This window comes from Anneissia japonica, unplaced genomic scaffold (assembly GCF_011630105.1).
Source record: "Anneissia japonica isolate Jap-2015-1 unplaced genomic scaffold, ASM1163010v1 scaffold287759_len370742_cov166, whole genome shotgun sequence".
In the NCBI taxonomy this organism is placed as follows: Eukaryota; Metazoa; Echinodermata; class Crinoidea; order Comatulida; family Comatulidae; genus Anneissia; species Anneissia japonica.
This window is the reverse complement of record NW_022698619.1, coordinates 226,043-241,993: the sequence shown is the minus strand read 5'-3', so window position 1 is coordinate 241,993 and position 15,951 is coordinate 226,043. Positions and strand designations below refer to the sequence as shown.

At 32.2% G+C, this 15,951-nt stretch overlaps 1 protein-coding gene across 1 annotated transcript in view; it reads right to left on the bottom strand.

The window, feature by feature from the left end:
* The window catches only part of LOC117102690 (fibronectin type-III domain-containing protein 3A-like), a 77,862-nt gene extending 70,210 nt beyond the window's left edge, over positions 1-7,652 (bottom strand). Inside the window, exon 1 of the mRNA XM_033243071.1 lies at positions 7,533-7,652. The gene's annotated coding sequence lies outside the window, so the exon portion shown is untranslated. The remainder of the gene's footprint in view (positions 1-7,532) is intronic.
* Positions 7,653-15,951: the final 8,299 nt, after the last annotated feature.

Sequence of the window (15,951 nt, the reverse complement as noted above, 5' to 3'; positions counted from 1 at the left end):
CACACAGAAATTCTAAAGAAAAAGATGTAGCCCAGGGCTAGGCCTGGCTTAGTATTCTAAAATAATAATGTAATCTATTTGAAGATTGGTCTATTCTACTAAAAAAAATTATTAAAGTGGTATACTCACAATTTAGAAATTTGTTGAAGACAAACAAAATTAAAAATATGGTAATCACAAGAAATGGAGGCTTATAATTGTAATTATCATAAGAGATGAACCAAGATATAAAGATGAAATCGAATATGGTAAGCCCACTGTAGAATAGAATAAGAAATAGGAACAGAATTTCTGTACTGTAATTTACTGTAATAGTGTAGATTTTAAAACATCTATTTAAATAATTATGTAAAATGCTTGCCTTAAAATCCCAGTATTACTGGTTCAGGTTTCATATTCACTAGTCATTTTCTTCATATAAGACTCAGTTTTAAAGGCTATTTCAGTATCACAGAGTGCATTTCACTTGTGGTGAGTCATACGCTAATGAGAATTAAGCCACTGGTTTTGCCAGTATGCTTTACATCTCATTCAACATGCATACACAAGTAAATAATGAATTATTTACATTGGGTGTAGATTTTAAATCATTTCTTACTAAATGTTTAAAATATAACCATAAATAATTACTGCAGTTCCTCTAGTATAATCCCACCTCCACTGAACACGAAATTGTGTCAATATATGGAGGTGGACTTATACCCAAAGAATACTGTACCATTTTCAATCAAATGGCAATTCTTTAGCAATGCCTAATTTAAAGCCAATATTTGATTTTTTTTTCAGAGAATATTTTTTAAATTCATACCGTGAGCTTTTCCCTGAGGAAAGGCTGGTGCATTAAATTGGGCATAGAGTAGAAAGTGGGATTATACCCAAGGTTGGCTTATACCCAAGGAACTATGGTATATGTGCAGAGAAACTTTGACATCCTCAAAAACTAAATTACTCCAAGTGAAAAAAAAATTGTTTCTCATCCCAAATATTTTGAAAAAAGGAGAATGATTTTTTTTCTCCGAGATGGCAAATCCAAGATGGACGATGGGAAACAGATACTACTTTCTCAATTTTACCACATAGACACATTGAAAGCAAATAAAAGAAGCACCAGACATTATAATAATAATTTAAAACTATTTTCTATTGTTCATCTTTGTTTATGTGATATCATTGTATTATTTGAATAAATGAACATGAAAATAAACAACCATGAATGATCGAGAGAGGAATTTTACTGATGTGTGTTTCATGCATTTCATAAAAATAAAGGGAAAAAAAATTTGGTGAGACAGAGAAAATGGATGCGCGAGGGGACAAGAAACTATTAATTTCTTTTATTTGGTCCTATAGGCATTAGAACAGGGATTGAATTGATGATGTCACTGACTTGCAGGCTTTTAATTAATTACTTTTATGTTAATTAGAAAAGAAAATAGTTTTTTACATCATGTTACCATCATTTTTTTTAAACAAAATTTCTACACATTTATATATTATTTGGACTAATTCTACCAGTAAACTTAAACCTGAAAATTGTAATTGCCATAAGACCCTCTTCTTCCTTTACTCAAAAAGTTTAGATAACAAATTTATGTTCATACATATATTAATCAAGTTTTAATAGCTAAAAAATACAGGTAATGTATTTTAATGGTAACAATAATAGAAACAAGATGACATGCAAGATTTCTTACAATGAAAATTATTGTTAAGCAAACCAACAAAATGTCAAGACAATTACATTAAAACCAAAATAACAATCGAAGATTTCCTTCTAGTTTCATTCTTCATGGCCTCAACATGACCTACATTAGTGTTGTTATGACCTAAGAAATATCAAAACATTTTCTTCTATTAGAAAGGTCTTCAAGAATCCAGGCTTATATGAGACATACTGTATAATAACCCAACAACTTATCAGTCAGTCATGGCATATTAGCATAAATATGTACAGTATTGTTCTGGTTAGATAGAAAATTCTTAATAACATATGATACAGTTGTCAAGGCTTCAGACATCCAAATCAGTAGTCATGGGTTTAAATTAACATGCAGGTTTTATACTATATGGCATATCATTTCAAACAATGCCTCAATGAATTTCACATTATTTCACCATAAACAAATATAGAACACATTTTCAGCTCCTCCTAAAAAATTCCATAGCATTGCAGCTGGTTTTTAATGCATTGTACCCACTTATATTTTGGGATGAAAAAAACAATAGGTAAAAGAGTACAAGAAAAATTTACAGAGAGGGATTCCAGAAGGGATTCGAACCTAAGACCTCAATGTTGGGAGCCCAAATCATAACCGCTGCATCAACCACCCATTTATACAACTTTATATTTGTCAATCTCCAACTAGGTAATAATGTCATCTCCAACTAGGTAATAATGTATGCACATTATAAGTACTGGATTCTTATAATACAAAGAAGGGAAAAAATGATTGGGATTGAGGAAAAGGATATTCTACCTAAACATGGTCTCTAGTGTGAATGACTACATTTCACTTAATGGAATTACATTAGAATCCCCATAAATGAACAACTTTGGGACCAAAAGTATCTCCTTTAAATTAGAGATGTCCCCCCTCCCCCAAAGTATTGGCCATAGTGTTAAATACATACTTTCCTCTGTTGTATCCCCTCAAATAAGGGTTGGCCATAGTGTTACTGATATACTTTCAAGTGTTTTGTAGCCAAACAAGTGTCCTCTTAATACTAATAATAGGGGTGTCCACATAATACTGTAAATATAGGTTTCTCCTTAGGGATGTCCCCTTACTGTAATAGACCTGTTCTATTGTATTTTTAATACAGACCTTACAATACAACCTGCTCTCCAACCCAAGAATTGTATGACACTACTTCATCTAATAAATGCATAAATAATGTACAGAAATTTATGTATACATTATTCTATTAAAAACATTACTATTATTATGATACTGTATTATTCTGGTTTCTGGGAATAAAGAAAATAATCTTTCTCTATTATGATATCAACAAAATTTAAATTAGACCATAACTCAACTCTACAGGTTACCAATTTGCCAACAATTTTAATTCATAATAAAATGTCAATATAAACTTTGTCTCATGTCCCCAAACACACTATATAAGTTCTATTATGTCTTATATTTCAGGACTGCTTCTTCATAGTAAATGTACCTTTGATAGTCTAATCTAATGTATATCTTTCTAAAACTATAATAAATCATAATATTTAATTAACAATTACATGCATTGACAAGGAATCAACCTTGTAAGTTGTATTTTGTAATTTACTTAATACTACTAGCTACAATACTAGTGAGGTATGTATATGTGCCCTTCGTATTTACTCACTTTCTCACGCTGACGTAGGTGATTGTCCCCTGCCATTCATGGGTGATATTCCGGAAAGTTTGTTATTATAATTGTTATCATCAGTAAATGTCAAAAGGTACTCAAATGCAAATTCACTTTTGGTAAATTTGATGAATTTCTATAACTTTTCAGAAAGCACACAAAGCAGGTGCTCACCTTAAAAATAATTACACTATTCAGAAGACAAAGATTCTGATACCTAAATTTGTATATTTAAAGCATGCAAATAACATGCATAAACATGGTCATGGTGAGATGACATTAATTTCATAGCACTGCAGCATTATGGGTACAACATTAATGTAGAATTGTGGGTATTTCAACTTTATTTTAGGAATAATAGATAAGTGGTTTTTTTTTTTTTCACATCTTGGTTATAAGATTGATATTGTTATTTACATGCCATTAAATACTCGCACCTTGGGCAGACACACAGCAAGAATCACTTCACAGCCCGTCAACAGTGAAAGCTGGGGTATCTAAGCATGGTTGGCTAAGAATGATTAGCAAGTGGCTCGAAAAATACCGACCATGAGGTTCAGAACCTGAATGTAAATCGCTGCACCAAACCGCATCCCAAAATGGCAAACGAGGAGGCTTCCTCTTTCAAATATTCTTGATTGATACTCACTGTGGGAATGGAACAATCTGTTGCATAGTTTGATACCCCATCACTGGTTATCAGGTATAAGCTATTGTATAAATATGCAGCTTTAATGTGTATAATATTACATAATATGCCTGTTATATAATAAGAATAGGGTAATATAATCCATTTAGACCCAATAAACTGTATTTTGAGAAACATTGGTATTGAACCTAATTGTTTGATACTGTTCCTTCGGTTGTTGTTCGGTACTATTCCTTCGGTTGCCATAACAACTAAGACATAAGAACTAACCAATATATACCACAGATATATTCTTAGTATGATACTAAGGCCATACACAAGTATTTGAAATGAGGAAGAGGTCAAAAAATATTTTATATTGAATTATTTATTTGGATCTAATTAGTTTTCAGTTTTATCTGAATGAAAAATGAAAATACAATTTAAAAACACTTTTATAGCATACATTGTAGCAATGATGATAGTAACATTAAAATTAAATAAAGATTTTTTATTAAATTTATAATGTTTACAACAATGGTGGTGGTGGTGCCAAACATGACTTTAAAAAGCAATTAAAAAATGATAATCATACAGATCTATATAATCAATATTTCATATAGCAAGCTAAACAGAAACTTAGATCAAAACAACAAATAGCAAGCTTTATTAATATAAAAATAAAAATTTGAAGTATTGTATCAGATTTCAAAAGAAGAGAAACCAAAACCCAGAAATTTAAAGACACCATTGTTTGTGTTAAACTCAATAACTGAACACAACACTATCAATATTTGAATTTCATATTTAGTTATATTAGCTTTCAATTGTTGAAAATTAGAAAGTGAAAATATTTTTAATGATAATACTGTTAAACTGGGTGACAGTTTATTTCAATAATGCTGTGAATCAGTAAAAACTGCATGATTTATCAATAACAGTTGATTCTTTTAAATGACGGATTATATTTTTTAGGATTTTCTCTGATTTCACTATTTGCAATTCAGGGGTTCCAAGTTGTCCGGAAGTCTCGGGAGTCTCCAGGAAATCGGACCTCCCGCACTTAACCCATCTCTCACGGAAGTCAGTGCCGATGGATAGAGTATCACCATGCGCCCCACAATAAAATGTTAAAAAAGTTCATTTCATCAGACCTTCCAGAAGGGATTCCACCCAACTTGGGACGCCTGGATGTAACTATTATATAATAAAGAAGGTTTTTACAAAATGCCACCTGAACATGGCATGCCAATTGACAACACATATAAAAATACTATAATAAACATATTCATTATTCATCAACGGTCTAGTATTAATTAGCACTACTACAGTACTGTACAACCAATAAAGGTGGCGACTTCAAGATATTTACATATCTGCAGCCTCACAATACCATGTTCGACTGGCATCTTTTAAGTTGGAAAAAATATTCGATCTCAAATCTTATAGGTCAACAATAAAAAAAAATTAGGTTAGCCCAAGATACTGTTACTGTTTAGCCTTCAGGAAAAATGTTTTAAAAAGTTCAATTTTTTGAAGACTACATCACCTGTTGGGTCTGGTAGACTGACTTAAGGAGATTTAAGGTCAAAACAAAAGTAACAGTATTCAAGCACTTTTTCTTGACTTATCAACTGATTCGGTAAAACCACTGACTAATAGTAGGATTAATGTTGACCAAATTTTCTTGGGTCAAATACACAATACGAACAATTCTTAAACTTGTAAAGGTATCAAAAAGATTAGGATAACAACTTTTTGAGGTACAGTAACTTTATGGCTATAAAGTAGAGGTCACAAATTATAGGTGTTTTTAAAATAGAGCATAGTGTCATAGTGGTCAAGGGATTAAACTTTGGTCCCTGTTGTGAAACCAAATAATCCTGCTCTTCGCTTATGTCCTTGGTAAAGCACTTTACTGACTACATCATCCTCCCAGTGGGAGGAAAATGTGTTGGTCCCATGAAAATAAAAGTTCTATGCAGAAAGAGTTTGGGATGTGTAGAGTTTGTGATTAGAACTTTCGCTACTGGCTCTTGCTCAATGAGCATAAACATAAGTAGAAACAAATAAAATTTAAGTACCTGGGCTATGGTACAAAGTGAAACGCACATATTCCAATACCAGGGTCTTTGGTTCAATACTAAATATGGTTGCATTTTTCTCATTAAGTATAAATGACTCAGTAATATATTTTTGACAAGAAACATTTTAGAATCAATTTCAAGACATTATAGAATAATAATGAAATTAATTTTTCACACAGTGAAGTGAAACAACAGATGTAAACATAACATTAAGGTCAAACACACTGACCTATTTATCACTTCAATATCTGAAATTTAATGTCAATACAGTAGAACCCCGATTTTACGAATTCCCGATTTTACGAACGTAATATAAAGGTGATGACGTCATAAAAGTTGAAGCGAAAGATTAAAAAAAAAAAATTGTACCTGTTATTACCATGCATACAACACAACACACCATACTATACAGTACTATGTAATTCTGAAGTAAAGGAGGTCCTCTAACAGGCCTCTTCAAAGTCAAAAATGTCCGATAAAAACAAATTTGTGCAGGGCCTAGAGTGGGATCAGAATGCTTAGAAGCTGCCAACTGTAGGCCTAGGCCCCCTCAGACTTAGCTGCGTAAGCCTGTAGGCTTAGCCTAGGCCTAGTTTATGCCAGTGTAAGTAGTATCAGTGCAAATATATAGGAATTTGGTTCAACCCCAAATTTACGAACGGCTCTGGGCCCGTGCCATACGTAAATGAGGGGTTCTACTGTATTAATTTTTTTAATGGTTAAATATTTTATCAAGATGGTAAGATGCTTGATAAAACGCTTCTCAAATTCACATTAATTTAAAAAAAAAATTATAGTAATTACTCATTACTCACTATTATCAGAGATAGCCTATTGGAAGATTAGGAAGTTTAGTGAGGTTACAAATATAAAATGTGAGTACTTCCAACCCTAAACCACTGGATTCAATACAAAATGCATTGCACTTTCTCACAACCACAAAAGAACTGCATTACACCCAATTCTCATGAATTACTGTAGGCCATAAAAATAAAGATACATAAATTTTTTTGAAAAAAAAATGGAGGGTCTTATTTTTGGCTGCAAACATTTTCAGATGATGAAGTACCTGTAGTACTACTACTAGTGACTATGATTTAGAATGCTAAAAAAACATTCAAGAACTGAGGCACAAAAATGTGGGTGTGGATGATAAATTACATATTAGACGATTGAAGAATAAATCATAAAATAAATAAATTACAAAATTAATAAATAAATAAATATTACAAAAATTGAGGCAAAAATGTGGGAGTGGGTAATCAATACGGTACATATTATTTGACCTGTGAAGAAAGAATCAAATCTTTAAAAAATAAAACATTAAAAAACTGAGGTTAAAAAATGTGGGTGTGGATGATAAATTATATATATGAAATGAAAGAAATATTTTGGACTAAAAGTTATAACACTCTCCTAACAATGTCTCCCTATCTCTCCCTGACCAGAGGTCCTAAGCTGACCTTTGACCTTTTGTTCCTTCCTTCTTGTTGAACTTGTTGGACTGCCTGTGATCAAATTCTGGAGCCACCATTGGAATAGATCATTCCCATTCAAATGTGATAGAAAAAGAAAAACTTGACTTTTTGACTGTCAATTCCACATTGCTGGATATAATGTGAAACTGTTCCAATTGCTAATGTAACTTCACCTTGACCGGAATCAATTGACAAGGTGACCTCCAGATGACCTTGACCTGGTGGGACCTGGCTACTTTCAGCATCAGGAGTTCTACCTTCAAGTCACTTTCCATTATCAACAGATGGTTTCCCCAGCACATTTTTGTCTCCCCTGGTGTCATTCACTTCTAATATTTTTGAATACCAATCAAAAACCAGAATCGTGTCTCTTTAAAATCTCAGAAATCACTGTGAAAGGATAATTCCCAGTGCTTTTTAAAATAGAGTAAAGTTCACATTAAATTTATATTTTATTATAACGATCGTATAAAACAACACCATCCCCCCCACCCCCGTTTTATCATCAAAATTCCTACTTCTAATTTTTATGGTCTTAATACTGCATCTAGCTGGCTAAAACGGAGTCAAATGCAAGGGTAATCTTCCATATTATAATACCATTTTATGAGTTTTTAATGTTCATAAAAATCTTATATTTTAAATTGTGAATTCATTCATAAAATATTTACTGGTTTCATTCAGTAGTAAATACGCATGTTACAGTCTGCAAATACAACGAACATTATTTTAAAAAAAAATGTATGTCCTGCATAAGACGACTCCCTTGTTTTTTTTTTTATTGTAATTTGCTATATGGTATTAAAAAACAGTGTTAAATTATAAAATTTTTCATTAAAAAATACAAATACAAGGAACCAACGTGACATAATAGCCTGAAATCATAATTACGTATAGCAGACCTGCACCAATGAAGTTGAAGCGTTCATTCAATGCACCTTTTTGCACTTGACATTAAAAATTACTATACATTTTGATCAAATGGTTTCTGTACTAGAGCTTGCGCAACAGTAGTCACTTTGCAGTCGTCTTTGTTTATGGATATCTTCGGGAATTTTGCAAAAATTATGTACTGTAGCTTCAACAATAAAATGTATGCATTTTCAAAAGCATCTTTTTTATACCTTGACGAATTTGTTATTTACTAAATGCTCTGTCAAACAAAAGATTATAAATGGCATTCGTCTCGTGGATAATCCGCAACCCTGATGATGTTTTAAGCTAGTGTTGGGAAATTCCAGAGAACTATATTTTTAGAAAGGTAATAAACATGAACGTTAACATGAAACGGACATCAGTTACCTGTTAATGCCGAGATAAGACCATCCCAATTTATTTATCAATAAATTGTTATCATTTATACCTAGAATGTGATTGAGTAGGCCCTACATTGAAAATCACAGTATACAAATTTCAAAATGCATCCTCAGACTATCTTTTTTATTGCCTTTGAATGTTGATATCTATTACTTTTTATACATTTTGATGTTTTTTTTGCAGGTTATTTTAGCTTTGAAATGAAAACCAACCAACAAACATTACTTGGTTCTCATCTTCTTGAAACTAAATTGTTTCTATATCTATATTTAAATTACTTGTTATTTATTTTTTTACTCTTTTAATTTTTATTACAGTATATTATATTATATGAAAATTTCATCTAATATGATTCTTCCTTATTTTTCTTAATGCTTTCATATTTCAACATCAAACCTTTTCTACAACTTGTGCAGTTTTCAGCTAACATTTGTGATAAGTCCTTTAGTAAAATAAGTAGTTACTTATTAATGTTATCATATTATAAAATAATCAAACCTAGAGAATTTTTTGTAAGGACATTTAAAATATCTTGGATGTGTTTGACATTTTAAACAATGTAAATATGCCAGTTATACTGTAGAGAGTATCATGCCAACAAGGGTTCATCTGCTTGACATTTCAATCTTTCTTTTTTTTTTTTTGGTTGCCAGGAAAATCCTACAATTTGTGGGATTTGAACCTGTGAAACTGGGACTAGAACGTGAGCACCTCACTGTACAACAAATGCTGGTAATCTTTTTGAACTATAGTGTATTTACTTTATCACGTTTATCAAAATCATGTGCTATTCAATGCCAGGCACAGCATGGTTATCCTATTTTGTGGTTCCTTAGGAAAACCTCAACATATAGTAAAAATAGAATTTTACGTATTAAACGGATTCCTAGAAATCACATGGCTTTTTTAATGTAAATATTTTTTATGGTCCGGTGCACTTATTGTTGTTGGTTTATCATTTATCATGATATCGCCAAAAAGCAATAATGTGATCTACTTATTAATTGAACTTTTAAAGAGAATGTTGAAGTATGCAAGGTACTACAGTACAAAAACCTACTGTAACAATGACTATCATTAAAAGTACAATAAGTGAGGAAAGTAAAAAAAAAGTAAAGTTATTTTTGAGAAAAATTAGAGAAAAGTTTTGAAGACTTCCCACAAAAAAAAGATCAGAAATAGAACATAGCTAAGAGAATATTCATAAGTCAAAATATTTATGAATATTTCTTGAATAAATGGCCCTCTCTTCTGTCAGCATTTTAAAAATAAGATGTACTTTTACAAATAAAACAAAACATAAAATTACAAAAATGTTCGTGTGAATGACAAATTTAAACATATTTTTTATTTGACCTTTGAGGAAATAGAACATATAGCTGAGAGAAAATTCATAATAATCATAATGGATGGACAGATTTATTTGGTGTAAACACCAAGGATAATCCACGAAAGCCTGAAAAAGACATATTTTTAGTGGGGTCCTCCTGGTGGTGATTGGGTAGTACACAGGACTACTCTTTCCGAAGAGTATACTGCAGTATCTTTTGTAATTACATATATCTCTTGAAATTATAATCTGTACACATACCTATGAATATTCATGATTTGAATATTCATGATTTAAATATTCAAAGTGTTCCCTATACGTCATAAGATATTGCTATTGTTTCTAACAAACACTGTCAGCAATACAGTACATGTTTCAGAGCGACATCGGTATTTTTTGTAATGTCATTACATATGATTTACGACGACATTTAAGGTCTCACATTCAGCTCATTTAGCCAATCTGACTGGAAAAGGTTATCAAACTAACTACTTTGCATGCTTCTATTCAAAACATTGACTCGCTCAAGTCGTGTAAAGCAAAAAAACATCACACAGAGCCCATTTACTGTAAGGCCTCGCACTTACATCATTTTGAGCCAGCTAGAAAAAGTTTGATTGTTTGCCTTGCACATTTCTAATGAAAGCATTAAACAACTCACTGAAGTCTCGCAAAACGTGAAACAAAAAACATCGCACAGAACCTATTTACTGTAAGGCCTCCTTCTCATCTCATTTTGAGCTGGTTAGAAAACTTACTAGATTGTCTGCCTTACAAGTTTCTATTAAAAGCATCAAGAACAATTCACTCTACCCTTGCAAGAACATGAGACAAAAAACCTTACACAAACCTTATCACGTTTATCAAAATCATGTGCTATTCAATAAAGCCTCGCATTCATCTCTTTTAGCCAAGCCGACTAGAAGTCATGAGAAAAAAATACAGATACAATTTATTAAAAAAAACCAGCCTTTTCTGATACTGTAAGATAGGAACTGTCACAGGAATCTCTGTACAGGGGTATGGAGGTACTGTAAGGTGGGTAAGGTGTTCTGTTCTGTTTTGATTGGTCAGTTGTCAATTTTTGACACTTTAGAAAGCATGTCCATTGATAACAAAAAAAAAGTACCTTGGAAACAAAATCCAGAATTTGTTTATTCATTAAACATTTAGTTAATTAATTTACAAAACCTCAACTTATGAATGAATGTAAAGGCAAAAAGAGTTTATAACTATAAATTAAAACTGTACTGTACAGTAGCTTTAAATTGTTGGCTAGCATCAGATAAAACCAGTCCTGTCCTTGAAGTTTGCTAAGAATGTGTTGGACTTGAATTCCATCTGATCTCATTTAATCTCACAGGATCACTGTCTCAACTGATGAAACCATCACTCTGTTCTTTTTTTTTCTACTTCTAATTCTCAATCGAATAAGTTGCAAATAACAGGAAGGAAATGAACTATTATGAAAAAATTGATGATTTAAAAACAAGCATCGTTATATAGCTTAGGGAAAAAGTTGACTTCTAAGACAAATGTAGCAAACATAACTACACAAGTTATCAAAATATCCAATAAGTCACAGATTTAAAAAAGAAAAAAGAAAAAAAAAAAGAAGTTTTTCTATAAGTTCTAAAAAGTGTACATTTTCCTATGTCAATCATATAGAAATCCTAAAAATTTGATATCAAAAGTTTAATATAATTAATTACTAAAATAATAATAATAATAATATGTTCATTATCTGCTACTCTGTTTCGTCTCTGGTACAGTAGACATGGCGCATCCCTACCTAATCACTTCTATGACTCTCTGTGTGTTGGATTCATATACTGTAACAGTAGCACTTCATGACAACAAGGCCACTAAGTTATAACATAAACTTTAGGAATGTTATTTTCCGAACACCTGTTAATCGGAAAAAAAAAAATTTTTGAAAACATACTTCTAATTTTTCTCAATTATTATTATTTCTATTTTTAGATAATTTATTTGAGTAGTACATACACGTAGTGCTATGTGAATTTCTAGACTTGTTTATAGAACATCAAGGTCAAATATAATCATCCTCGTAGATCTGTATCATCCTCAACCAATATATAACAATTTTCATTAATGGAATGAACATTCATGAATGGTATTTGAGATAAAGTCTTGAAATTCTATGTCATAACATTAACAAAAATCCCACACTCGAATAAGCGTGGGACTGTTTTATCCCACATTTTCTCAGAACTAATTTTTATAATTAAAAAAATAAATAAATAAATGAATGAAATGGAAAAAAAAAAACACCACTAAGAAAACAGCTAAAAACCACATCAAGTTGCCATGGCAATGATGACGAGTAAAGTCAAAATGTCATCCCAGTAACAGTCGAGGCAATTGTCATAGCAACTGCCTGGAGAAATTGTGAAAAGAAATTTGAAATGAGAAAGAGATATAAAGGAAACAGTCTGGGAAATAGTCTAGTCAGTTACTATGGTAATGGACTAAGGGAATACCCTTCTTGTTGTGGAATTCACACACAATAAAAGTCTAAATACACTTTTTTCTTTCACAAAAAAACAAAGTGACCATTATGATTCTGACCAAAAACTTTTTTTAGAAAGGGAACAAATTCTAGAACAGTAAAACATCATAATCAACTAGAGATTCTATTTAATAAAAATTCTATTCATCATAACAAACTTAACTTTAAATTATCATACTTTAATATGCTTTTGAATCAACAAATATTTTGTAATTTCCTGTTTTCTGATTATGGATTGAAACTGTATGGTTTAGGAAAGCCCAAAATTATGTTTTTAGACCACAATTGACAATCACTAATTTTGTTTGGATCGACAAATATTTTTTGTCTATTGTGGCATCGGAAGATAGAAGTTCATGATTATCTGAGGGGGGAGGGAGAATTACTACCTGACCCACCAACTGCTGCTGTCAATGTGTTGACCTTGACCTTCAGTGTGAACCACATGCTACAAGCTTTGCTTTATAAGCTTTAAAATTAAAAAACTACTGTAAAATGAGAACAAATTTTCCCTACTAATCTACAGATTTGTGTGGCAAATAACCATTCCTGTCGCTTGCAGACAGTTAAAATTGGGTAGTAATCAATTTAAATTGTTTTCATAGTGAAACATTGTAAATTACCAAAATCTAAATTGATTTAAGTTTACTCATTTGATCATTATAAATAAACAATTCAATGCTTTTAATTAAATATTATTTTGATGAGATTCCCAGATATTCACTTACAGAAAATCTACTATACTTTATAACTACAAAGTCCAAATTTTCAAAGATAAAGAAAAATGTCACTAACAATGATGGCAAAGACAAAAGACCTATTGTCACAATTTCCTTTTAAGTTGAATTAAATAATAAGTGGTATAATTTTTTGGTCAGTGAAAGGAAAAAACTGAGGGAAACTTTTGGGAATTTACATTCATAAACAACATATCAAATTACATACAATAAACAAAATGGGTTTTCCCAAAGTCTAATTTAAATATGTTTTATTTTATTAGATGCAATACTGCATTCGTAAATCTCATCTGCTTTTGTTACTATGTTTGTTATGGCTGCAATTTGAAATTTAACTAAATATTATCAGACTAGGAAAAGTTTAATGACGAAAAAAAGCCGAACAAGTTGTTTAGATTTAATGAAACAAAATTACTGAATAAACCTATTTCTATGATGCATAAAATTTTACTTTATGCCAAATTTTTCATTTGAAAAAGTACCCTGGAAAAGATCTCCAGTTGGCGGTGACTGTGTAACCCCATTGGGTGCTAGCTTGTTGTTTATTGTTTTTTATTCTGCCCTTTTTCATTGTCTTTTTACCTATAGTATTGTCGAGCGCATAAAGACCTTGTTTATTTGCGCTATATAAATCCATCTACCGAAAGGTGCACTGATTAATCTCAGATCAATTAGCAGGCTGGTGGCACATTATGGCTACGGTCACACTAAAGTCTCAAGCCTGGCTTGACTCACCGCGGGTGAGACTTCTGGGTCGATCACACTACCTGAATTTAGTTGGATTGACCTCGAAATTAGGAAAGTCGAAACAGGAAGTTAGAGCGCCGCCACAATCAAAATACCAGCCCCGCGCGCGAAACATTCTTGCGGTCGATCTTTACTTCCTTGGAATCGAATACGAAAACATGCTGATCAATTCTATGCTTTTTATTATTTCAATTTTACAACAAATTTGAGATCACGTTCAAAATGCACCCAACTACCGTTGCTGGTTAAGATAATCGATGTAGATCATAGACCTATGATAATGGACAGTATATCAGATAATCTAGGCCTAGGCTCGGTTGTAATGGCGATGCTAGTTTTCGGATTGATAAGTGCATTTATAAATGACAACTGATGATTGCATCTTATTATAATACACACATGAAGAACTCGCGGGTTTTTTATTCAAGAACTTCTAAACGCAATGGCGTCATCGACTGTGATTGGTCGACAGCAGACGAGGAAATGCCAATCCCGGTCATGCCAGGGTCAATCCAGGGTCAATCTAGGTGCTGAGCCGGGATCGAGATAGGTAGATTAAGATTGATGTCACGCCAGGCACGATTCGATCCAGGTGCGGTCACATTACGAAAATCTCACCCGCAGTGAGTCAAGCCAGGCTTGAGACTCTAGTGTGACCGTAGCCTCTTACCTGTACTCTTGGATTTTTTCATTGAGGTTTGGGTTTAAGCAGTGGCGTAACGCCTACAGTATGTGTTCTCGTGTAGCAGTCCGCAGGGCCCCCTACCCCAGTGTCCCTCCCGTAGGTTCCTTGCTCTAGCACCATGATGCCACTGGGTTTAAGTCTGAGGCAGGTTAATTTATTTATTTCTCCACCAAAAAAAAAAAAAAAATATTATCATAAAAAAAATAATTGTTTGTATCCTTGAGCAAGGCACTGTATCTGCAAGTGCCTTGCAGATACTTGTCTACCCAAATACTTGTCTACCCAGGAGCTGTTAATTGGTAAGTACCTACAGTACATGCTACTGCACTAAACTTGGCTGCATCTACAGTATGGCATCAAGTATTCAACAGCATGTTAACCAACTTTACCAGGAGTTTTAGTGGAAGATTAACCTGTACTGTGCATTTGGAAATGTATTAAGATATGAAATAGATTTATTTATTATTTATTATCATTTATTAACGATATTTATAGTACAACAGATCTACAGTACTATAAATATCATAAATAAATAAAATAAACTTCATTATATCATTGAGCACAAACCTTATAGTGATACTGGTCAATGGTATAAATATTTGTTGTATTATTTGTCCTGTGCAACAAGGAACAATCCCATATTCTTTTACTTGGATAGAGAGATAGAGTATGCCTATTCTTTCTACAAACTGGCAAATAGGATATAATTATAAGACTAAATGTGGGTAAAATTCATAGAATATTAATACCTGCACATACATACTGTACAGTGCACCACAGCATTTATATAACACTATTTCATGAAGATCAGAAGTCTCAAATCATGGAATGTACACATACAGTATCTTCCTTCTCCTCTACAGTAATACCCGATTCACACGTGAAGTTAAATTTAACAAAAAGTAACAAATTGTAACCTAGCAATCTCCCGAGTTATTCCTACCGAGATAAAAAGCATTCACACGCGTCTGTAAGGTAATGCCAAGGTCGTGTAAAATTTATTCAGTGTTTATTCAATGAATCATTTTTTCCCCTACTGCGATATAGGTCTAGCC